The sequence below is a fragment of the Arachis ipaensis genome, chromosome B6 (assembly GCF_059453495.1).
Source record: "Arachis ipaensis isolate K30076 ecotype BB chromosome B6, ASM5945349v1, whole genome shotgun sequence".
In the NCBI taxonomy this organism is placed as follows: Eukaryota; Viridiplantae; Streptophyta; class Magnoliopsida; order Fabales; family Fabaceae; genus Arachis; species Arachis ipaensis.
In genome coordinates, this window is record NC_142441.1 from 63284088 (window position 1) to 63310394 (window position 26307).

The 26307-nt window shown below is 38.3% G+C and overlaps 6 pseudogenes; all 6 read left to right on the forward strand.

The window, feature by feature from the left end:
* The first annotated feature begins 19003 nt into the window (after window positions 1-19003).
* On the forward strand, window positions 19004-19122 carry LOC148556200 (5S ribosomal RNA; annotated as a pseudogene).
* A 187-nt stretch (window positions 19123-19309) lies between these two features.
* On the forward strand, window positions 19310-19428 carry LOC148556201 (5S ribosomal RNA; annotated as a pseudogene).
* A 190-nt stretch (window positions 19429-19618) lies between these two features.
* Window positions 19619-19737, forward strand: LOC148556202 (5S ribosomal RNA; annotated as a pseudogene).
* A 181-nt stretch (window positions 19738-19918) lies between these two features.
* On the forward strand, window positions 19919-20037 carry LOC148556203 (5S ribosomal RNA; annotated as a pseudogene).
* A 177-nt stretch (window positions 20038-20214) lies between these two features.
* Window positions 20215-20333, forward strand: LOC148556204 (5S ribosomal RNA; annotated as a pseudogene).
* Window positions 20334-20511: 178 nt separating this feature from the next.
* On the forward strand, window positions 20512-20630 carry LOC148556205 (5S ribosomal RNA; annotated as a pseudogene).
* The last annotated feature ends 5677 nt before the right edge of the window (window positions 20631-26307 follow it).

Genomic DNA, 26307 nt, shown 5'->3' on the forward strand with positions numbered 1-26307 from the left:
TAAAATATTTATGGTTAAATAATGTAACCATATAAATAAGCTCAAAATCTCGCAGGTTGTGTGTTCTTTAGCTCAAAAACCATGTTCCAATTTACAACTTCAAACAAGTTTTGACATAAAAAATTTTTCAATTTAAATTAGTGAAATTTTTTCAAAAATGGAGTCCTAAAAAGAAATTTATTACTTTAACCAAGTAGTAACTAAATGCATAAAATCAAATAAACATGCAATTAAACATGCAAATGCAACAACTAATTTAACAAAGAAAATTTAAACATTGGTGTTGAGACAGGAAGGTACTAACCAACGGAGATCGGTATCGACCTCCCCGCACTTAAAGATTGCACCGTCCTCGGTGCATGCTAAGATGTACAAGTGGACGGGTCTCTCCAACTGATGCTTTTCTCTAAGGATTGTGCTGATGGACTTGTTTGTCTCCCCATGTAAACGTCTTCCAGTTCCCTTCCGGGTGGCCATCCTGAAAGAAAAAGGGAAGAAGAGTAACCCAGAGATAGAGATAAGAAAATAAATGAAGTATGGGTGGGTTAATGCCAAATGATAAGGGTCTCATTTACATGGAAGCTTCAACATGTACGTGAGAAAACAATAGAAGCACATGGCATACTAGTGGTGCAGAATTTGCAACAATGGGGAAGAGAGTGGGGAAGGAGAGATAATATAAATTCATGTCAATACAAAAGTAATACAGATATAAAAGATTGGCATTGATTTAAATAATATTACCCAATTAGAATAAAACAAGTCACTAAGCACTCAAAATAATTCAAGAGAAGATGCAACAGTTAAATAAGAAAATTTTAACACCAAAGGAAAAATAATTAATATAGAAAAGAAAATAAAAATGTGCACTAAATTGAAATACAATGAATAAAATATGCAAATAAATTAAGTAAAATAGAATGAAGGTGAAAAAGAATGAGAAGTGAAAGAAATAAAGTAAGAAAGAAAGAAGAAAAAAAGAAAAGATAGAAGAGATTAGGATTAGAAAAGAGAAGCTAAGATAGTTGGCACTGATCCGGATAAGTTGTGCGGCGCAGGCGACGCGGACGCGTGAGTGACGCAGTCGCGTGGTGCGCGATAAGGTCAGGTGACGCGGATGCGTGGGTCACGCGATCGCGTGACCTGATTTGTGCGATTGGCGCGAGTGCAGCCTTGCGGTCGCGCAACTCTATGTTCAAAACTCTTTTCGCCAATTTTTTGGGTGACGCGGTCGCATGGTTGACGCGATCGCGCGGGTGGCCTTATTTCCAATATGACGCGGACGCGTGGGTGACGCGTTCGCGTGGTAGGACTGGTGCCTCTAGCACGGGTCCAGCCCGATTCCAGCTCAACTTTCGGCCATACACCCTTGTTAGGTCGATTTACAGGGCCACGCGGTCGCGTGGGTGATGCGGTCGCGTGGATCAATTTTTGCAAAAGGCACGCCTCCAGCCACGCTCTCGCGTGACTCTCTGTTCAATTCTTTTCTTCCAAAACCCACTGGTGACGCGGACACGTCAGCGACGCTGCCTCGTCGCGTGCGTGTTTTTTTTTTTTTTTTATGCAGTATGCAGAATGGGATGCTAATATGAATGTTATGCAAAACTCCAGGTTCAATACAATAAAATAAAGTAAAACTCGAAAACAAATAAAACTAAATAAATATTAAAAAGGAACGATCATACCATGGTGGGTTGTCTCCCACCTAGCACTTTTAGTTAAAGTCCTTAAGTTGGACATTTGGGGAGTCCTTTGTTATGGTGGCTTGTGCTTGAACTCATCCAGGAATCTCCACCAATGCTTGTATTTCCAGTAACCTCCGGGGTCCCAAACTAGGCATGTAAAGTCCTTAAGAAGCTTTAAACAGATTCTTAGGCTCCCGGGGTGACAAATGTCAGAGCTGATTCCAGGATCCCAAACCTTGCTTTTACACCCGTCTTCAAGTTGATTATCATGATTCCATTCGGGTGGTTCAGCTTTAGAATTCTCACTGAAGCGTCCAAACAACTTCCTAGACCTATTCAGTTGAGCTTTACACCAACCTTTGCGTTTAAACTCAAAGCTTCCAACCATAATGAACCTTGCAGGACAATTCTTACCACTGACCATCTTCCTCTTACTCTTAATGCCACAAAGAGCTCTAAGTTGACCATCCGTCTCCAGTAGCCCATATTCAAGTGGGATTAGAAAGCTAAGGGATATGAATTTTACCCACTTGAATGTTGTGAAGGATGATGGCAACTTAGGGGGAGGGGTCTCCAGCAACTTTGGAAAAGTGATATCAAGCTCTACTCCCTTGAGTTCTTCCTTGACAACTTCCACCTCTTTGCAAGCTTCTTCTTCTTTTTTAATCTCCATCTCTTGCTCAACCTCTTCAATGTCTTTAGCTATGATATGCCTTGGAGGTTGTACACCCTCCTCAACATCAATTTCAAACGTCTTTGAAGGAGGCTCTATGTCTTCACTTTCCCATGGAGGTTCAGCATCTCGAAAGTCTTCAACCACTTTTTCCTCTTCAATAATTACTGCTTTGTCCAGTAGTTTTAATATAAAATCGTACTCATCCTTGATGATTTTCTTTCCATGACAACTCCTTTCAACTATTCTTTCATCTTCAAGGGTCTTTACTACCTTCACCTTTAGGGCCTCCTCTAGCTCCTTATGAAGTATGGATTCGCAAAGATGATCCCTTCTCTCTTGTTCCATGTCAATAGCATCATTGGGATCATGTTGCTCTTGGATTGATGGATGTGGGTGCTCTTCCATGGATGGTGGTGATGGGATGGAAAGATCATTCTGTGGTTGAAAAGGAAGTACACTAGAGCTTGAGGGTTGATTGTTGAAGGTATTTGGTAGTCTGATTTGGGCGACGAGAGCTTGTATAGTAGAGTTTAGATTGGTAAGTACTTTCTCCATGGAGGTTTGGGGTGGATAGGAGGGTTCATTTGGCTTATAAGGTGGTTGGTATGGTGGATATAGGTTAGGGTCATATGGTGGTGTTTGGTGGTAAGGGGCTTGTGAGTATGGTGGTCCAGAGTTATTTTGAGGAGAGGGTTCATAGGCATATGGTGGTGGTTGTTGATAGTCCATTAGAGGTGGTTATTGCCATGAGGGTTGATCAAATCCTTGTGACTCCTCCCATCTTTGATTGTTCCAACCTTGATGCCCGTTCTCCTTGTAATTTCCTCTTCCTGCAACATAATTGTAACCAGACTCAGCCAAAGGGGTGAGAGTTCATAGTAGGAAATAAAAATTAAAAACGAATAAAACAAATTTAAATTAAAAGGTTATTTAAATTTTGAATTTGAAAATAAAATTTTGAAATTTTAAATTTTAAATTTTGAAATTTGAATTTTGAAATTTGAATTTTAAATTTTTTGAAATTTGAATTTTGAAAGTTGAAATTTGAGATTTGAAAATTTTTAAATTTGAATTTTGAAATTTGATTTTTGAAATAAGATAAGATAAGATAAAAATTTTAAAATAAAAATCTGAATTTTTTTTTTTGGAAATTTCGAAAATTCAATAAACATAAAGAGAAAAGATATTTTTGAATTAAATGAGGAAAGAGAAAAACAATAAAATGACACCAAACTTAAAATTTTTAGATCAAAACGAAGCAAACAACTAAAAACAACTTGAAGGTCAAGATGAACACAAAGAACAAATTTTTGAAAATTTTTTTTTAATAACTAAATAAAAATCAATAACCTCTTAATTTATTAAAAAGCAAAAATAAATACAAAAATAAAAACAAATAAACAAGTAAAAAGCAAATATTTACAATAACCATTAATAAGGCACACGTTTACAATTCCCCGACAACGGCGCCATTTTGATGAGTGAACTATTGCGTGGTCTAGAAATTTGAGGATAAATCCTCGTTGCAAGTATAGTTTCTAAACCTTCAAAAGTCCTTTCATACAAACGTTTTGGTTGTCACAAGTAACAAACCCCTAAATAAATTGATAACCGAGTATTTAAACCTCGGGTCGTCTTCTCAAGGAATTGCAGGGAGGTATGTTCTTATTATTGGTTATGAGTCTTGTAAATTAGGGGTTTTAGAAAGTAAGGAAGCAGTATGTTGAATGATAAGAAAAATAAAATAATAATAATAAAATAAACTCTTGGCAAGGTATTATAATTGAAAGTCCTATCCTGGTTATCCTTATCAATTGTGATGAGAATTGGATTTTTCTCCCACTTTGTTAACCTCTAACTATGAAGGTAAGTTAAGTGGATGAATTAATTTTTGTTCCTCAGATCCTAATCTTTCCTTGGGAAAAGTTAGAGTTATTGGAACTCGAATTAATTCTTGAAGAATTCCAATTTTCAACCAACAATGAGTTTGATAACTCAAGAGTCACCAATTATTTAACCAAAGCCAAAAGGAAAGAAAGTCTACTTGAATGAAAATAATTTGGATAAACAGAGAGCATTAATAAATTAAAGAGAGCAATCATAAGTCTGAAATACCTCGAATTATGTTAAATAAAATATTCAAATCTTAACATGGATATTCATAAATTGAATTGGAAAAGTAAATAAAAGGAACATTGAACCTGGGATCGAGAGGCACTCCTAAAACTAAGAGAAATCCTAAATCCTAAATCCTAAGAGAGAGGAGAGAACCTCTCTCTCTAAAAACTACATCTAAATCTTAATAATTGTGAATATGAAAGCTTGATTATGAATGGATGCATTCCCCCACTATATAGCATCTAATATGTATTTTCTGGGCCGAGAACTGGGTCAGAAACAGGCCAGAAATCGCCCTTAGCATATTCTGGTATACGTTCAGGTCGCTGCAAAGTGACGCGGAGGCGTCATCCACGCGTTCGCGCCGATTGCAATTTGCAGATGCAACGCGGGTGCGTCATTCACGCGTTCGCGTCACCTAACGTCGGGGAAGCTATGGCAAATTATATAAAAAATCGAAGCCTCGGACGTTAGCTTTCCAACGCAACTGGAACCGCGTCAATTGGACCTCTGTAGCTAAAGTTATAGCCGTTTGAGTGCGAAGAGGTCAGGCTGGACAGCTTAGCAATTTCTCCAACTTCTTGTATTCCTTCCACTTTTGCATGCTTTCTTTCCATTCTCTGAGCCATTCCTGCCCTGTAATCTCTGAAATCACCTAACACACATATCAAGGCATCTAATGGAAATAAGAGAGGATTGAACATAGGAAACTTAAGGCCAAAGAAGCATGTTTTCAATCAAAACACATAATTAGGAAGGCAAATGTAAAACCATGCAAATAGTATGAATAAGTGGGTAAAGAGTTGATAAAAATCACTCAATTGAGCACAAGATAAATCATGAAATAGTGGTTTATCAGAGATCTATTTTAAGAGTCACATGAGCATTAGTATTAGAGTCATTTATTTTTATGTCTTTAATTTCCTTTCTTTTATTATTATCTGTCTGCTTTTATGTTTATTTTATGTCTTATTTTTATTTCATGATCATCAGTGTCTAGTGTCTATGCCTTAAAGCTATGAATGTCCTATGAATCATCACCTTTCTTAGATAAAAAATGTTTTTAATTGCAAAAGAACAAGAAGTACATGGTTTCGAATTCTATATTGAAATTAGTTTAATTATTTTGATGTGGTGACAATACCTTTAGTTTTCTAAATGAATGCTTGAACAGTGCATATTTTTGATATTGTTGTTTATGAATGTTAAAACTGTTGGCTCTTGAAAGAATAATGAAAAAAGAGAAATGTTATTGATAATCTGAAAAATCATAAAATTGATTCTTGAAGCAAGAAAAAGCAGTGAATACAAAGCTTACGAAAAAAAAAGAGAAAAAGAAAAAAAGAAAAAAAAAGAAAAGAAAAAGAAAAAGCAAGCAGAAAAAGCCGATAACCCTTTAAACCAAAAGCAAGGGTAAAAAGGATCCAAGGCTTTTAACATTAATGGATAGGAGGGCCCACAGGAATAAAATCCTGGTCTAAGCGGCTAAATCAAGCTGTCCCAAACCATGTGCTTGTGGCGTGAAGGTGTCAAGTGAAAAGCTTGAGACTGAGCGGTTAAAGTCATGGTCCAAAGCAAAAAGAGTGTGCTTAAGAGCTCTGGGCACCTCTAACTGGGGACTCTAGCAAAGCTGAGTCACAATCTGAAAAGGTTCACCTAGTCATGTGTTTGTGGCATTTATGTATCCGGTGGTAATACTGGAAAATAAAATGCTTAGGGTCACGGCCAAGACTCATAAAGTTGTTGTGATCAATAACACTATCTGAATTCTGAGTTCCTATAGATGCCAATCATTCTGAACTACAAAGAATGAAGTGAGATGCCAAAACTGTTTAGAAGCAAAAAGGCTACAAGTCACGCTCATCTAACTAAAGCTAATATTCATTGATAAGTTTGGAATTCATTTTATATTCTCTTATTTTTATCCTATTTTATTTTCAGCTGCTTGAGGACAAGCAACAATTTATGTTTGGTGTTGTGATGAGCGGATAATTTATACCCTTTTTGGCATTGTTTTTATATAGTTTTTAGTATGTTTTAGTTACTTTTTATTATATTTTTATTAGTTTTTATTCAAAAATCACATTTCTGGACTTTACTATGAGTTTGTGTATTTTTTTGTAATTTCAGGTATTTTCTGACTGAAATTGAGGGATCTGAGCAAAAATCTGATTCAGAGGCTGAAAAAGGACTGCAGATGCTGTTGGATTCTGACCCTCCTGCACTCGAAATGAATTTTCTCGAGCTGCAAAATCCAATTGGCGCACTCTCAAATGCGTTGGAAAGTAGACATCTTGGGTTTTCCAGAAATATATAATAGTCCATACGTTGACCGAGATTTGATGGCCCAAACTGGCGTCCAAAGTCAGCCTAAAACTTTCTAGTGTAAAATGCCAGAACTGGCACCTTTTTCGGCGTTAAACGCCCATTCTGGCACCCAGGGTGGCGTTTAACGCCAACTTTGGGCATATGAACGTGAAAGCTTGAAAGCTCAGCCCCGGGACACACCAAGTGGGTCCCAGAAGTGGAATTCTGCACTTTCTGCACTAAGTTACTCATTTTCTGTAAACCTAAGTTACTAGTTTAGTATAAAAACTACTTTTAGAGATTTATTTTTGTAACTTATGACATTTTTACATTCCATATTGTATCTTTGACGGCATGAGTCTCTAAACCCCATAGGTGGGGGTGAGGAGCTCTGCTGTGTTTCATTGGATTAATGCAATTACTACTGTTTTCTATTTAATCACGCTTGATTCTATTCTAAGATACTCACTCGTACTTCAATATGGAGAATATGATGATCCGTGACACTCATCATTATCCTCAACCTATGAATGCGTGCCTGACAACCACTCCCATTCTATCTGAGCTCAACGTAGTCATTGGGCGACAGCTTGAGTGCGTTTCTCTTGGGTTTCTAATCTACGGACTGAGTCCGGAGGTTAGAACCTTCGTGGTATAGGCTAGAACCAATTGGCAGCATTCCTGGGATCCGAAAAGTCTAAACCTTGTCTGTGATATTCCGAGTAGGATCCGGGAAGGGATGACTGTGGTGAGCTTCAAACCTGCGAATGTTGGGCGTGGTGACAGTGTGCAAAAGAACAAGGCTCCTATTCCGACGCTAGTGGGAACCGACAGAAGATTAGCTGTGCGGTGACAGCGCATATGGATTTGTTTTTATCCGAGAGGATCATACAGCTTGCCATTGAAGGAAGCCATGCGTGTTTGGAGAAGAAGACAGTAGGAAAGCAGAGATTCAGATGATAGAGCATCTCCGGAACCTCAGCTTGTTTCTCATCACTGAATCTCAAGTACTATTTATTTCATGTTATTTATTTTTCATAAATATAATCACTCTTATCATTAATCTCCTGACTAAGATTTACGAAATAACCATAGCTTGCTTCAAGTCGACGATCTCTGTGGGATCGACCCTTACTCACGTAAGGTATTACTTGGACGACCCAGTGCACTTGCTGGTTAGTTGTGCGGAGTTATGAAAAATGTAATCACAATTTCTTGCACCAAGTTTTTGGCTCCGTTGCCGGGGATTGTTCGAGTTTGGACAAATAACGGTTTATTTTGTTGCTTAGAATAGGAAAATTTGTCTTTTTGGTTTAGAGTCACTAACATTGAGTCTTCTATTATTGTTTCGGGTTAAAATTTTAAAATCCTTATTTTATTTTTCTAAACTATTTTCGAAAATTTTTAAAAACCAATAACTTCATAATTTAGTCTTCTGTTTGAGTTTAGTTTCATATTTTAAGTTTGGTATCAATCGCATGATTTTATTTTTCTTTCAATTTTTCGAATTACATGTTCTTAGTTCTTTATTGATCTTCAAAATTTTCTTGATAATTTTCCTTATTTGTTCTTTAAAATATCTTGTTTGGTGATTGTTGCTGTTTATCCTATACATTTTCGAATTATTAGTGTCCAAAATATAAATTTTTTTAAGTTTGGTGTCCTTTGTGTTTCTTTTTTCTTAAAATTTTTTAAAATTTGTTCTTGGTGTTCATCGTGACATTCAAAGTGTTCTTGGTGTTCATCTTGACATTCAAAGTTTTCCTGTTTGCTTTCTTAGTTTTGATCTGAAAATTCTAAGTTTGGTGTTATTTTATTATTTTTCTCTTTCCTCATTAAATTCAAAAATATCTTTTCTATTTATTTAATTGAATTTTCGAAAATTTCATTTAAAACTTCACATTTCTATTTTAAATTTTTTTATTTTATCTTATCTTAGTTTTAAAATTTCAAAATTCAAAATCATATCCAAAATTTTTCAAATCTTTTTAATTCATCAGCCATTTTAGCATTCGAATTTTTTTATTTATTTTAATCTACTTTATTTTATTTTATTTAATTTTCGAAGCTTATTTTTCTAGTTCCCAATTATTTTATTTTCTTCTCTTTTGAATTTGGTTAGCATTAAATAAATAAAATAAAAACAAAAATATTTTTATTTTTCTTTTACTTTATTTCTATTTTACAATCTACAACATCTCCCTTTCTCCATCATGGATCTAAGTGAAAATGAACAGTCCAGAAGGACTCTGGGGTCATATGCTAACCCCATTACTGCTACATATAGGAGTAGTATCTGTATATCCCCCATCAGAGCAAGCAGTTTTGAGCTTAATACTCAGCTCATTATCATGGTGCAGTAAAATTGATAGTATTCTGGTCTTCCACAAGAAGAACCTACTGAGGTAGTTAAACAACCGACCCACAGCAAGCATAAGAACATGGAAATAATTATCAGACAAATTCCTGAATCAATATTACCCTCCAAAAAGGATGACACAACTAAGGCTGGACATCCAAGGCTTTAAACAAGAGGATGATAAATCTCTTTATAATTCTTGGGAGAGGTACAGATGGATGCTAAGGAAATGCCCCTCTGAAATGTTTTCAGAGTAGGTACAGTTAGACATCTTCTACTATGGGCTTACAGAAAAAGCTTAAATGTCTCTAGACCACTCAGCAGGTGGATCTATACATATGAGAAAGATAATTGAAGAGGCTCAAGAGCTCATTGATACAGTTGCTAGAAATCAGCATCTGTACATGAGTAGTGAGTCCTCCCTGAAAGAAGAGGCTAAAGCAGTATCCACTGAACTTAGTCCTCAAGAACAAGTTGCTGAACTCAATCAGCAATTGCTTACTATAACAAAACAGTTCGCAGAATTCAAAGAGATGCTCCAAGACACTAAAATGCTAACCAAAATATGGAAGCACAATTGAATCAGACAAGACAGCAGCTATCTAAACAGATAACAAAAGAATACCAAGCTGTTCAATTAAGGAGTGGAAAAACACTGAACGTATCAATCCAAGGTAGCAGGAAGCAAAGAAAGGAAAAGCTAATAAAGGATAACTAAACCACTACCCAAAATCCCTCTGAGGACAGAAAGAGCCCAGAGAGGAATAATTCTGGTGTTCAAACGTCAGAAAAGGTGAAAAGGTGGCGTTAAACGCCCAAGGGTCAGCCAATTCTGGCGTCCAAACGCCAGAAAAGGGTGGCAATCTGGCGTTAAACGCCCATGCAGCACCCAATTCTGGCGTTCAAACACCACAAAAGGGCTTGCAAGTGCTAATAACAACCCCTTAAGCAGGCTTCTCCAACCACTTCTGCAGGAAATAAACCTGCAGCAACCAAGGTTGAAGAATATAAAGCCAAGATGCCTTATCCTCAGAAACACTGCCAAGCAGAATAGGATAAACAATTTGCCCGCTTTGCAGACTACCTCAGAACTCTTGAAATAAAGATTCCGTTTGCAGAGGCACTTGAGCAAATACCCTCTTATGCTAAGTTCATGAAAGAGATCTTAAGTCATAAGAAGGATTGGAGAGAAACTGAAAAAGTTTTCCTCACTGAAGAATGCAGTGCAGTCATTCTGAAAAGCTTACCAGAGAAGCTTAAAGATCCCAAAAGCTTTATGATACCATGCACATTAGAGGATTCTTGTACCAAGACAGCTCTGTGTGACCTTGGGAAAAGTATCAACCTAATACCTGCATCCACTATCAAAAAGCTTGGTTTGACTGATGAAGTTAAACCAACCTGGATATGCCTCCAACTTGCTGATGGCTCCAACAAAATCCCATCAGGCATAATTGTGGACATGATTGTCAAGGTTGGGCCATTTGCCTTTCCTACTGACTTTGTAGTGCTGGAAATGGAGGAGCACAAGAGTGCAACTCTCATTCTAGGAAGACCTTTCCTAGCAACCGGACGAACCCTCATTGACGTCCAAAGAGGAGAGATAACTCTGAGAGTCAATGAGGATGAGTTTAAGTTAAATGTTGTCAAAGCTATACAGCATCCAGACACACCAAAAGACTACCTGAGCGCATATGTTATTGACTCCTTGGTGGAATAGATCAATATGATTGAGAGTCTCGAATCAGAGCTAGAGGACATTTTTAAAGATGTTTAACCTGATCTGAAGGAACCAGAGAGAATAAAAAAACCTCTGAAAATTCCTCAGGAAGAGGATAAGCCTCCTAAACCCACGCTCAAACCACTACCACCATCCCTGAAATATGCATTTCTGGGAGAAGGTGACACTTTTCCAGTGATCATAAGCTCTGCTTTAAATCCACAGGAAAAGAAAGCACTAATTCAGGTGCTAAGGACACACAAGACAGCTCTTGGGTGGTCCATAAGTGATCTTAAGGGTATTAGCCCAGCAAGATGCATGCACAAGATCCTATTGGAGGATGATGCTAAGTTAGTGGTTCAACCACAGAGGCGGTTAAATCCAGCCATGAAGGAGGTGGTGCAGAAAGAGGTCACTAAATTACTGGAAGCTAAGAATATTTATCCTATTTCTGATAGTCCCTGGGTGAGCCCTGTCCAAGTTGTCCCCAAGAAGGGAGGCATGACAGTGGTTCATAATGAAAAGAATGAAGTGGTTCCTACAAGAACAGTTACAAGGTGGCGTATGTGTATTGACTACAGAAGGCTCAATACAGCCACCAGAAAGGATCAATTTGCTTTACCATTCATAGACCAGATGCTAGAGAGACTAGTAGGTCATGAATACTACTGCTTTTTGGATGGCTATTCAGGTTATAACCAAATTGTAGTAGACCCTCAAGACCAACAGAAAATAGCATTCACATGTCTATCTGGAGTATTTGCCTACAGAAGGATGCCATTTGGTCTGTGCAATGCACCTGTAATCTTTCAGAAGTGCATGCTCTCTATCTTCTCTGATATGGTAGAGAAATTTCTGGAAGTCTTCATGGATGACTTCTCAGTATTTGGAGACTCATTCAGCTCCTGTCTTGACCATCTAGCACTTGTTCTAAAAAGGTGCCAAGAGACTAACCTGATTTTAAACTGGGTAAAATGTCACTTTATGGTGACTGAAGGAATTGTCCTTGGGCACAAAATTTCAAACAAGGGAATAGAGGTGGATCAAGCTAAGGTAGATGTAATTGAAAAATTACCACCACCTACCAATGTTAAAGCAATCAGAAGCTTTCTAGGGCATGCAGGATTCTATAGGAGGTTTATAAAGGATTTTTCAAAAACTGTAAAACCTCTGAGCAATCTGCTAGCTACTGACACGCCATTTGTATTTGACAAAGAGTGTCTGCAGGCATTTGAAACTCTGAAAGCTAAGCTGGTCACAGCACCAGTTATTTCTGCACCAAACTGGACATTACCATTCGAACTAATGTGTGATGCCAGTGACCATGCCATTGGTGCAGTATTGGGACAGAGGCATAATAAGCTTCTGCATGTCATTTATTATGCTAGCCATGTTTTAAATGATGCACAGAAAAATTACACAACCACAGAAAAGGAGTTGCTTGCAGTGGTTTATGCCATTGACAAGTTCAAATCTTATTTAGTAGGATCAAAAGTGATTGTGTACACTGACCATGCTGCTCTAAAATATCTCCTCACAAAGCAGGATTCAAAACCCAGACTCATAAGATGGGTGTGGCTAGTGCAAGAGTTTGATATAGAAATAAGAGACAGAAAAGGGACAGAGAACCAAATAGCAGATCACCTGTCCCGGATAGAACCAGTAGCAGGAGCGTCCCTCCCTCCTACTGAGATCTTTGAATCCTTCCCGGATGAGCAACTCTTTGCCATTCAGGAAGTACCATGGTTTGCAGACATTGCAAACTATAAAGCTGTGAGATTCATACCCAAAAAGTACAGCAAAATGCAAACGAAAAAATTAATTTCTGATGCAAAATACTACTTGTGGGATGAACCATATCTCTTTAAGAGGTGTGCAGACAGAATAATCCGTAGATGTGTACCTAGAGAAGAGGCACAGAAAATCCTATGGCATTGCCATGGATCACAATATGGAGGACATTTCGGAGGTGAGCGAACAGCCACTAAGGTTCTGCAGTGTGGCTTCTACTGGCCTCCTCTCTATAGAGACTCCCAATATTTTGTGCGTCACTATGACAATTGCCAGAGAGCTGGTAATCTGCCTCACGGTTATGCCATGCCTCAACAAGAGATCTTAGAGATTGAGTTGTTTGACGAATGGGGTATTGACTTCATGGGGCCTTTCCCACCTTCATACCCAAACACATATATTCTGGTGGCAGTAGACTATGTATCTAAATGGGTAGAGGCAACTGCAATACCCACTAATGATACTAAAACAGTGATGAAGTTCCTCCAGAAGCATATCTTTCGCAGGTTCGGTGTCGTTAGGATACTGATCAGCGATGGAACTCATTTCTGCAATAAACAGCTTGACTCTGCTCTGGTACGATATGGAATCAACCATAAAGTGGCAACTCCATATCATCCCCAGAAAAATGGGCAGGCTGAAGTCTCAAATAGAGAACTAAAGCGAATCTTGGAGCGGACTGTAAATGCCCGTAGAAAGGATTGGGCAAGAGGTCTCGATGATGCTCTGTGGGCATACAGAACAGCATTCAAGACTCCTATAGGGACCTCTCCATACCAGCTTGTGTATGGAAAAGCCTGTCATCTGCCAGTGGAACTGGAACACAAGGCCTACTGGGCAACCAGGTTCCTAAACCTTGATACTAAGGTAGCTGGAGAAAGGAGATTACTCCAGTTTAATGAGCTGGAAGAATTCAGACTCAATGCTTTCGAAAATGCCAAAATTTATAAGGGAAAAGCAAAAATATGGCATGACAAAAGGCTATCATCTAGAGTCTTTGAGGCATGACATAAGGTCCTGCTATTTATCTCAAGGCTCAGATTGTTCCCTGGGAAATTGAAATCCGGGTGGAAGGGCCCATATGTGATTACAAGTGTATCACCATATGGCTATGTAGAACTTCAAGATATTGATTCTGACAAAAAGTTCATTGTTAATGGACAAAGAATCAAACATTATCTTGAGGGCAACATTGAGCAAGAATGCTCAAAGCTGAGACTAAGTTAAAAGCTCAGTAAAAGTCCAGCTAAAGACAGTAAAGAAGCGCTTGCTGGGAGGCAACCCAGCCATTATCAATAATTAGATGTTTGTAACAGTTAGATAAGTCTTTTTAATTTTTTTCCTTGTTAATTAATATATTTTCAGTAAAAAAGTCAAGAAAATGTAGGTTCAAGACATAAAACAGAGAAATCACAGAGGAAAGGAGCTCACTGGCGTCAAAACGCCAGTAAAGAGGCAATCTGGGTGTTAAACGCCAGAATGGGTATCATTCTGGGCGTTTAACGCCAGTGAAGGTATCATTCTGGGCGTTAAACGCCAGAATAGGGAGCATTCTGGGCGTTTAATGCCAGAATTGGCAGCATTCTGGGCATTCAGAAAAACGCCCAGTGAAAAAGGATTTCAGGCATTTAACGCCAGCCAGGATACCTGGCTGGGCGTTAAACGCCCAAAATAGCCACCAGATGGGCATTAAACGCCAGAATGGATATCATTCTGGGCGTTTAACGCTAGAGCAGACAGGGAGAGGTAATTTCGTTTTCAATCCAAATTTTTTCGAATTTTCTTGTTTTAATTCAAAATTTTCTGCATCTAAACATTATAAACATTCAATTTCTAACTTCCATTAACAAAAATTCATAATCTTATAAATTCCTTTTGACTCTCCTTCAAATTCTTTTCAAATCTTTTTCAAAAACTCATTTAACTTCCCAAATTCTTTTAAAATTCTTTTCAACTCATTCATATTATCTTTTATTTCTTAGATACATAAACAAAAAAAATTCAGATTTAACTTCCTCATATCTTCTTCATATCTCTTAAATTTTGAAAACAATCTTCTCTTTTGCATATCATGTTTATCTTTTATCAATCATATCTTTCAATCATATCTTTTTCTTTTTAAATTTTCGAAACCATACCCTCCCTCCCCTCTATTTATACATTCGGCCATCACCCCACCTCCATCATTGGAATCATTCTCTCCATCTACTCATCTTCTTTCTGTGCTTTTACTTGAGGACAAGCAAACCTCTAAGTTTGGTGTGATTTTCCGTGATCACCTACCAAGATCATGGCCGCTAAAGGAAAGCAAACCACTCCAAGAGGCAAGAAAGAAAACAATCCAAAACCACAATGGATGCATGAGAGGTTCTGCACCAAAGAACATGCAGATCATTACTTCTAAATAGTGTGCAGAAGATCAGTGATCCCAGAAGTCAAGTTTGATTTGAAAGAAGATGAATATCTGAAGATCCAAGAGCAGATTCGAAACAGAGGCTGGGAAATCCTAGCTAACCGTGAGATAAATGTGGGAAGAAACATGGTCCAGGAATTCTATGCAAACCTGTGGCTGACAAATAAGCAAAGAGTAGAGGGAACTGCCTTCCACACTTTTCGAACCATGGTCAGAGGGAGGATTATCTACTTCTATCTTGACAAAGTGAGAGAAGTCCTCAAACTTCCTCAACTGCAGGATGATCCAGAATCCTTTTACAAGAGAATGGCTAAAGATAAAAAGTTAGATCAAGTTCTAGAGGACATATGACTCCCTGGAACCAAGTGGATAACCAATTTAAAAGGTATCCCAAACCAACTGAAGAGCAGAGACCTCAAGCCAGTTACTAGGGGCTGCCTGGATTTCATTGGGCAATCCATACTTCCCACCAGTAACCGCTCTGAAGTCACTGTCAAAAGAGCAGTGATGATCCACTGTATTATACTGGGAAAAGAAATGGAAGTCCATCAATTAATTCCTTGTGAAATTTACACAATTACAAATAAGGAATCCACTGAAGCCAAATTGGCCTACCTAAGCTTGATCAGTCTGTTATGCAAAGATGCAGGAGTACAAATAGATGTTGATGAGTATATCCCAGTGGAACACTCAATCACCAAAAGGGTGATGGATGGACCTCAAGTTCAAGACAACCTCATCAAAAGGACGGCGCATGAGCTCCTCCCAGAAATTCCTCAATTTGACTATTGGACCCGCTTAGAAGCACCTGTTAACAAGCTCCAAGAATCTATGGATCAACTCAAAGAAGAGCAGCAGAATCAGAACAGCATTCTCTGTAAACTGCTCAGAGAACAAAAGAAGCAAGGGCGTGAGCTACAGGAACTAAAGCGCCAGAAGCTGTCCCTTGAAGAGCCAGGCATCCTACAAATTGAAGGAGCACTTGCCTCTCCAAATGCAGGTTGTTGAGTCCTAACTCTGTGATAACTTTTGTTATTAGAGATCTATTTTAAGAGTTACATGAGCATTAGTATTAGAGTCATTTAGTTTTATGTCTTTAATTTCCTTTCTTTTATTATTATATGTCTGCTTTTATGTTTATTTTATGTCTTATTTTTATTTCATGATCATCAGTGTCTAGTGTCTATGCCTTAAAGCCATGAATGTCTTATGAATCCATCACCTTTCTTAAATAAAAAATGTTTTTAATTGCAAAAGAACAAGAAGTACATGGTTTCGAATTCTATCTTGAAATTAGTTTAATTATTTTGATGTGGTGACAATACCTTTTGTTTTCTGAATGAATGCTTGAACAGTACATATTTTTGATATTGTTGTTTATGAATGTTAAAATTGTTGGCTCTTGAAAGAAAAATGAAAAAAGAGAAATGTTATTGATAATCTGAAAAATCATAAAATTGATTCTTGAAGCAAGAAAAAGCAGTGAATACAAAGCTTGCGAAAAAAAAGAGAAAAAGAAAAAAAGAAAAAAAAAGAGAAAAAGAAAAAGCATGCAGAAAAAGCCGATAACCCTTTAAACCAAAAGGCAAGGGTAAAAAGGATCCAAGGCTTTGAGCATTAATGGATAGGAGGGCCCACATGAATAAAATCCTGGCCTAAGTGGCTAAATCAAGCTGTCCCTAACCATGTGCTTGTGGCGTGAAGCTGTCAAGTGAAAAGTTTGAGACTGTGTAGTTAAAGTCATGGTCCAAAGCAAAAAGAGTGTGCTTAAGAGCTCTGGGCACCTCTAACTGGGGACTCTAGCAAAGCTGAGTCACAATCTAAAAAGGTTCACCCAGTCATGTGTCTGTGGCATTTATGTATCCGGTGGTAATACTGGAAAATAAAATGCTTAGGGTCACGGTCAAGACTCATAAAGTAGCTGTGTTCAAGAATCAACATACTGAACTAAGAGAATCAATAACAATATCTGAATTCTGAGTTCCTATAGATGCCAATCATTCTGAACTTCAAAGGATGAAGTGAGATGCCAAAACTGTTCAGAAGCAAAAAGGCTACAAGTCCCGCTCATCTAACTAAAGCTAATTTTCATTGATAAGTTTGGGATTCATTGTATATTCTCTTCTTTTTATCCTATTTTGTTTTCAGTTGCTTGGGGACAAGCAACAATTTAAGTTTGGTGTGTGATGAGCGGATAATTTATACCCTTTTTGGCATTGTTTTTATATAGTTTTTAGTATGTTTTTGTTACTTTTTATTATATTTTTATTAGTTTTTATTCAAAAGTCACATTTCTGGACTTTTCTATGAGTTTGTGTGTTTCTCTGTAATTTCAGGTATTTTCTGACTGAAATTGAGGGATCTGAGCAAAAATCTGATTCAGAGGCTGAAAAAGGACTGCAGATGCTGTTGGATTCTGACCCTCCTGCACTTAAAATGAATTTTCTCGAGCTGAAGAAGTCAAATTGGCACGTTCTCAATTGCGTTGGAAAGTAGACATTTTGGGCTTTCCAGAAATATATAATAGTCTATATTTTGCTCGAGATTTAATGGCCCAAACCGGCGCCCAAAGTCAGCCTAAACCTTTCTGGCGTAAAACACCAGAACTGGCACCTTTTTCGGCGTTAAACTCCTATTCTGGCACCCATCGTGGCGTTTAACGCCAACTTTGGGCATATGAACGTGAAAGCTTGAAAGCTCAGCCCAGGCACACACCAAGTGGGTTCCATAAGTGAAATTCTACACTATCTACACTTAGTTACTCATTTTCTGTAAACCTAACTTACTAGTTTAGTATAAAAACTACTTTTAGAGATTCATTTTTGTAACTTATGACATTTTTACATTCCATATTGTATCTTTGACGGCATGAGTCTCTAAACCCCATCGGTGGGGGTGAGAAACTCTGCTGTGTTTCAATGGATTAATGCAATTACTACTGTTTTCTATTCAATCACGCTTGATTCTATTCTAAGATACTCACTTGTACTTCAATATGGAGAATATGATGATCCGTGACACTCATCATTATCCTCAACCTATGAACGCGTGCCTAACAACCACTCCCGTTCTATCTAAGCTCAACGTAGTCATTAGGCGGCAGCTTGAGTGCGTTTCTCTTGGGTTTCTAATCTACGAACTGAGTCCGGAGGTTAGAACCTTCGTGGTATAGGCTAGAACCAATTGGCAGCATTCCTGGGATCCGGAATGTCTAAACCTTGTCTGTGATATTCCGAGTAGGATCCGGGAAGGGATGACTGTGATGAGCTTCAAACCTGCAAATGTTGGGAGCAGTGACAGTGTGCAAAAAGACAAGGGTCCTATTCTGACGCTAGTGGGAACTGACAGATGATTAGCCGTGCGGTGACAGCGCATATGGATTTATTTTCATCCGAGAGGATCATACAGCTTGCCATTGAAGGAAGCCATGCGTGTTTGGAGAAGAAGACAGTAGGAAAGCAAAGATTCAGATGACAGAGCATCTCCGAAACCTCAGCCTGTTTCTCATCACTGAATCTCAAGTACTATTTATTTCATGTTATTTATTTTTCATAAATATAATCACTCTTATCATTAATCTCCTGACTAAGATTTACGAAATAACCATAGCTTGCTTCAAGCCGACAATCTCTATGGGATCGACCCTTACTCACGTAAGGTATTACTTGGACGACCTAGTGCACTTGCTAGTTAGTTGTGCGGAGTTGTGAAAAGTGTAATCACAATTTCGTGCACCAGTCCTCGTGTTGTACCTTTTTTTTTAACGTCGTGCTTACCCTCGTTCTTTAAACGACGCTATCTCGAATAGTTTAGCTAAAGCGAGCCTTAATGAACTGATTTTCAGCAAGCTCCCACGGGCCCCGCAAGGCTTCGCAGCTCGATTTATCCTTCGTCGCGAGACATGCTTATGATAATTGTGTGCGAATACTTTAATAGGTGCGATCATAACAGCACTAATGCACCGGATCACATCAGAACTCCGCAGTTAAGCGTGCTTGGGCCAGAGTAGTACTACGATGGGTGATCTCCTGGGAAGTCCTCGTGTTGCACCTTTTTTTTTCTTTTTTTTATGTCGTGCTTACCCTCAATCTTTAAACGACACTATCTCGAATAGTTTAGCTAAAGCAAGCCTTAGTGAACTGAATTTCGGCAAGCTCCCACGGGACCCGCAGGGCTTCGCAGCTCGACCTACCCTACATCGCGAGACATGCTTATGATAATTGTGTGCGCTTAATTTAATAGGTGCGTTCATACCAGCACTAATGCACCGGATCCCATCAGAGCTCCGCAGTTAAGCGTGCTTGGGCGAGAGTAGAATTAGGATGGGTGACCTCCTTGGAATACCTCGTGTTGCGCCAGTTTTCTTTTTTTTTTTTTTTACGTCGTGCTTACCCTCGTTCTTTAAACGACGCTATCTTGAATAGTTTAGCTAAAGCGAGCTTTAATGACCTGATTTTCGGCAGGCTTCCATGGGCCCCCAAGGCTTCGCTGCTTGACTTACCCTACGTCGTTACACAGGCTTATGATAATTTTGTGCGCCTACCTTAATAGGTGCGATCATACTAGCACTAATGCACCGGATCCCATCAGAACTCCGCAGTTAAGCGTGCATGGGAAAGAGTAGTAATAGGATGGGTGACCTCCTGGGAAGTCCTCATGTTGCACCTCTTTTTTTTTAACATTGTGCTTACCCTCGTTCTTTAAACGACGCTATCTCGAATAGTTTAGCTAAAGCGAGCCGTAATGAACTAATTTTCGTTAAGCTCCCACGGGCCCCGCAGGGCTTCACAGCTCGACTTACCCTACGTTGCGAGACATGCTTTTGATAATTGTGTGCGCATACTTTAATAAGTGCGATCATACTAACACTAATGCACCGGATCCCATTAGAACTCCGCAGTTAAGCATGCTTGGGCTAGAGTAGTACTAGGATGGGTGACCTCCAAGGAAGTCCTCGTGTTGCACCTCTTTTTTTTTTTTTACGTCGTGCTTAGCCTCATTCTTTAAACGACGCTATCTCGAATAGTTTAGCTATAGCGAGCCTTAGTGAACTGATTTTCGGCAACCTCCCACGGGCCCTGCAGGGCTTCGCAGCTCGACTTGTCACGAGACATGCTTATGATAATTGTGTGCGCATACTTTAATAGGTGCGATCATACCAACACTAATGCACCGGATCCCATCAAAACTCCGCAGTTAAGCGTGCTTGGGCGAGACTAGTACTAGGATGGGTGACCTCCAGAGAAGTCCTCGTGTTGCACCTCTTTTTTTAGATCGTGCTTACCCACGTTCTTTAAATGATGCTATCTCAAATAGTTTAGCTAAAGCGAGCCTTAATGAACTGATTTTCGGCAAGCTCCCACGGGCCCTGCATGGCTTCGCAGATCGACTTACCCTATGTCGCGAGACATGCTTATGATAATTGTGTTCGCGTACTTTAATAGGTTCGATGATACCAACACTAATGCAGCGGATCCCATTAGAACTCCGTAGTTAAGCGTGCTTGGGTAAGAGTAGTACTAGGATGGGTGACCTCCTGGGAAGTCCTCGTATTGTACCTCTTTTTTTTTTTTTTTAACGTCGTGCTTACCCTCGTTCTTTAAACGACGTTATCTCGAATAGTTTAGCTAAAGCGGGCCTTAATGAACTGATTTTCAGCTAGCTCCCACGGGCCCCGCAGGGCATCGTAGCTCGACTTACCCTAAGTTGCAAGACACGCTTTTAATAATTGTGTGTGCTTGCTTTAATAGGTATGATCATACTAGCCCTAATGCACCGGATCCAAATAGAATTCCGCAGTTAAACGTGCTTGGGCGAGAGTAGTACTAGGATGGGTGGTGCACAAAATTGTGATCCCTGGTAATGGCTCCAAAAACTTGGTGCTCTAATCTTAATTCATAATTTGTCAAAACTTTGATACAACTAACCAGCAAGTGCACTGGGTCGTCCAAGTAATAAAACCTTACGTGAGTAAGGGTCGATCCCACGGAGATTGTTGGTATGAAGCAAGCTTTGGTCATCTTGTAAATCTCTGTCAGGCGGATATCAAATGGTTATGGAGTTTTCGAATAATAATAATAAATAAACAGAAAATAAAGATAGAAATACTTATGTAATTCATTGGTGAGAATTTCAGATAAGTGTATAGAGATACTTTCGTTCCTCTGAACCTCTGCTTTCCTGCTATCTTCATCCAATCCTTCCTACTCCTTTCCATGGCAAGCTTTATATAGGGCATCACCGTTATCAATGGCTACATCCCATCCTCTCTGTGAAAAAGGTCCAAATGCTCTGTCACGGCACGGCTAATTATCTGGAGGTTCTCGATCATACTGGAATAGGGTTCACCCTCCTTTTGCGTCTGTCACTACGCCCAGCACTCGCGAGTTTGAAGTTCGTCACAGCCATCCCTTCCCAGATCCGACTCGGAATACCACAGACAAGGTTTAGACTTTTCGGATATCAGAAATGGCCATCCATGGGTTCTAACTTATACCATGAAGTTTCTAATATCTCAGACTCGGTCCTCTGTATTAGATATCTAAGAGATACTCATTCTAGCTTATTTGCATGTAAAATGGAAGTGTTTGTCAGGCACGCGTTCATAAGTGAGAATGATGATGAGCGTCACATAATCATCACATTCATCATGTTCTTGGGTGCGAATGGATATCTTAGAAGCGGGATAAGTTGAATTGAATATAAAATAGTAGCACTTTGCATTAAATCATGAGGAACAGCAAAGCTCCACACCTTAATCTATGGAGTGAAGAAACTCTACCGTTGAAAATACATAAGTGATAATGGAGTTCATTGGTCTCAGCCCCAGAGGGGAACCGGAGTAACCAAGACTTAAGTTGATCCGAAGATGTCAATACAATAGTAAAAAGTCCTATTTATACTAGACTAGCTACTAGGGTTTACAAAAGTAAGTAATTGATGCATAAATCCACTTCCGGGGCCCACTTGGTGTGTGCTTGGGCTGAACTTGAAGTATACACGTGGAGAGGTCATTCTTGGAGTTGAACGCCAGTTTGTAACGTGTTTCTGGCGTTCAACTCTGGTTTGTGACGTGTTTCTGGCGTTTACACTACAAGAAAAATACCCATTCAGCCACACTTTTTTTAAGCTACATTTGAAAAGCGTAGCCTATTCATAGAATAGGCTTAGAATAGGCTATGCTTTTCTCCGTGTTGCCTTTTTATAAGAGAAAAGGATACACAAATGCGGCATCATTTAAAAAGCGTAGCCTTAGGTATTATAGAAATCACTTATAAAGCGTAGCCGTAGGTTGATATCTATAGGTTCACTTTTCGTATCAAAGGAGACGCTTTTAAAGAGTAGCCTATTTGTTAAGTTTTGGGTGCGTTTTAAAAGTGATGCCTAATGTATCTAGAGCCAAAAACTTAACACTTAGTAAATTTTTTCCCTCTTTTTCCTGAAAGCAAACTGATGATGACACTTAGTAAAATTTTTACTAAGTAAAATTTTTTATCCATTATTCCCTCCAAATCTCACTCAAGCCAAAGCACCTTCATCGTCCCCTTTCAGAAACCCTGGAAAGGTCACTCAGGCACCGTCGCAAGGAAGAAACCCTGCCTCCAAAGCTCACCATCGTCGCCCCCCATTCACTCTCTTCAGTCTCGCCATTGACCCTCTCACTCTCGCCATTGACCGTCGTCGCCCCCACGCACCACTCACCCGCACTCACCACTCTCCACATTGCTGCACTACTGACCGTCGCTGCGCCGCCCTCACCATCGTCGCTGCGCCGCCCTCACCACCGTCATCACCCCCAAATCGGAGAAAAGCGTTTGTCATCACCACTCACCACTGACGGCGACACCACTCACCACTCCAGGAAGACTCTGCGCTCACTCATCTTCCCCACTCATCTTCATCGTCGCTTCTCTTCGCTGCGCGGTCACATCACGAAGACTCTGCGCTCAACTGAAAGCTTTCTTCATTCGTGAGGTTAGGGTTCTGATTTTAGGTTTCAATTTGGGGGTTTTGGTACAATAATCTGTGACATCGTGAATTGATGAACATGCATGCTATTGTTGCAGCGCAGGAGAACTCGTGAATTTAGGGGTTTTATTCCATTAACACAGGTGAGTTTGTCCATGATTAGTTGCTGCGCAGGAATACCAAGATGAGTTGCTTATTATGTTTGTTGCTTATTATTGGTTTTCTTTTTCTTTCAATTCTACTAATTAATAGTTTCAAGTATTGTGTAGTTTCAATTCTTATTATTAGGTCTCAAGCTAAATTTGTTGGATTCTTGATGAACTCAAATAAAATAAAATATGGCTGTGAAAGTCTGATCCGTTAAATAATGTGTGACATTTGTATTGAACTGTATTTAGTTAATTAGATTCGAGTAATTTGTTTGGTGTTTTGTTCACGGCATCTTAGGCCAATTCTGCATAGTTTTGATTCCATCCAATACCCAATTCTGCATGCAAAATTATTGTCTTACTGTTAAAAGTTCCAATCTTTATGGATTAATTGAAATGAGTTTTGGTGCTGTTGCTATGTTAATTTTCATTTTTGCTTGATCCTAGCTCATTGTTGGTTCGGGAAATTGATTCTGGGTTTGGAAATTTGAGCTTTTTGCTATAAAAATACTAGATTTGAAGCCCTTGAATCACCTAAATTCCATGTAAGTTAGGTTTTGTGCGTGACCCGTTGGTCCGAGTTGTGTATCTTGTACTTTCTTGCTTTTGTTGTGTATCTTGGTCTGAGTTTCAATTTATCTTATACTTTCTTGCTTTTGTTGTGTATCTTGGTCTGAGTTTCAACTAGTCCACCTGCTATTCCATTGTTGTGATGGTTTATAATAGGTTATATACTTAAATATTTTATATTTATGGTCTGTGAGTGATTGATCAACACATCAAGAATCAGTTTTTCATCCATAAACATTTTTTTATATATTTTTAGTAAAAAATAACAAATTGGTTAATGTTAGTTTGACTGATATTTATTTAAAAATATGATTTTTTTCCTTGATCGACTTATGGAGAGAAATACTTGGGTGACTTTGTTATTTTATACTGTTTCAAGTTTTGTCATTTTTAGTAATTTCTGAATTCACGATAATTAACTTTACTTGATTGATCTGCTATACTCTTTGTTGATGCCACCATATCTTAACCCATCGTTTCGTCTCTTTCTGAATTCACGATAATCACTTTTTGAGCAGTACCCTTCTCAGGAATTTGGAAAAGATGATGACTTTGATGGGATTCACTGGTCACACTTTAGAATTCTGGAAGAGTTTCCAATGCCTAGTTACTCATCAAGCTTGACTGGTTTAGGATATGGTACTGGTATCAGTGGTAATGAAGTTGATAGTTCAGTTGATGATGGGATCATGCTTCAGAAAGGTAATTTTCTTTTTCTTCTTGAATGGTTTGGGGCCTGCCCCAAACTTCTGCAATTTTAATAGATTCTTATTATTATCTTTCACTTGTATAGTAAGTTGGTTATGCTTTTCTTATCTTATTGATCTTCCAGCCCTTACTTCTGAGGGAAGTACCTTTAGTTAGTTGTGTGCTATAATTTCTATCACATTAAGCCTTTTACTACATATAGTGAGGATAGTTTCTTTCATACTCAGTCAATTGTAGACTTGAACCTTATGTTTCTATGGTTACTAATATGGAGTATACGTATAAGATTTAACTGTTAAGTAGCATGTGGTTAACAAAGGGAATTTCTGAGTCGTTATTGTTGGTGAAAATGGTAATTTGCAGTCTTGCACAATTTCTAAGCAATGCTAAGAGTTGAGATTTCAATTTAGTTCACCTACAAATGTTAGGAATTACATGCACTGAAAAGCAACTCACTAGTTATGCTGTAGCCTTCATAATTAAAATTTCAAAATCACTCATATTTCACTTGTATGCAAAGAATAACCATAAATTTTGTGGGGTTGAACAAAGTAATGAAGGTTTCTCCCAGGCCTTTGTAAATACTGCATATTAGAATTTTTAGTACTTGAAAGACAAGAAACTTGTGCATCTCTGCTTTTTAAAAATTTTGGTGCTTAAAAGACAAGCAATTTATTTGTTTCAATGTATTTTTATGTTCTTTAGATTGCTTAAAGATAAGCTACCTTTTGAGTGTGTTTGTGTCTATAAAGTGGTAGATTAGTATTTCTCTACTACTATATAGTGAAGAAACATTTGATTTTTCATATCAAGTAGCAATATTATTGATTGTGTTTTAGGAACAAGACTTGCACTCCTATTTATACATTAATAATATGAGTAACTAACAGCTTTGCCTAATATGAAAAATCTATTAGATTCTTAATTGCCTTAACAGTTTTATTAAGTCACAAGCTAACTAACCATTCTCTACACTACTATCCTTTACAAGGCTCAATTTCATTTCTCCAATATAAAATCCTAAACTCCAAAATGAAAAACCAGATTCATCTTCATCTTCTCTTCCGTTTCTGTTAATTGCTACTGCTACTCTTGTACTTGTTTTGCTTTTTTGAGTAATGATGGGCGAGTTATTCCATCATTCATAAGTCAACTGCTTTCTTTTAACATTTCCCTAAACTTTGCCAATACTTTGCCAACTTAGTTTATTGAAATTTGATTGTTTTTAGGTTTTTTTATACTACAATATCTAGGAATATCAATATGTATCATTTCTCCTTTTGTTCGTGGTTGGTTTTTTCATTAGCTTATTCATTGATACTGAATCCAAATGCATGTTGAGGATTAATAATTTTCTTCGTCCGAAATTGTATTTCCTTTTCAGGAGCAAAATTTGGTGGCTGCCATGAGCTTTAGATTATTTTGATCACTCTCTCTCTGGCTCTTTGATATCAACAGGAAACGCAGCGTTTGAGTAGGCACACCTGTGTCAATAAACTTGCTCATTCTGGTAAACCTTTTTTTTTTAAATTTTTCCCACTTAAATCACCTCAAGTGAAGATATTTCTGGTGGTTTTTCCAATTTTAATCTGTACCCCGGACTGGGTATTTCAATTTGATTAATTTATTTATTTTTCTTATATTAATATAATAATAATAATAGTTTTTTTATTATGGTTATGAAATCTGGGTTCTGATTTTCTGGTCTTCTGAAGGATATGTGTGTGTGGTTTTTTTCCCTTTTTTCTGAATTACTTAAAATGCACAAGTGTTAGCTTGGATCTTTGTCTTTTGGTTGGTCATCCTAATGCACAAGTATTAACTATTAAGTCATTTTAGCTAA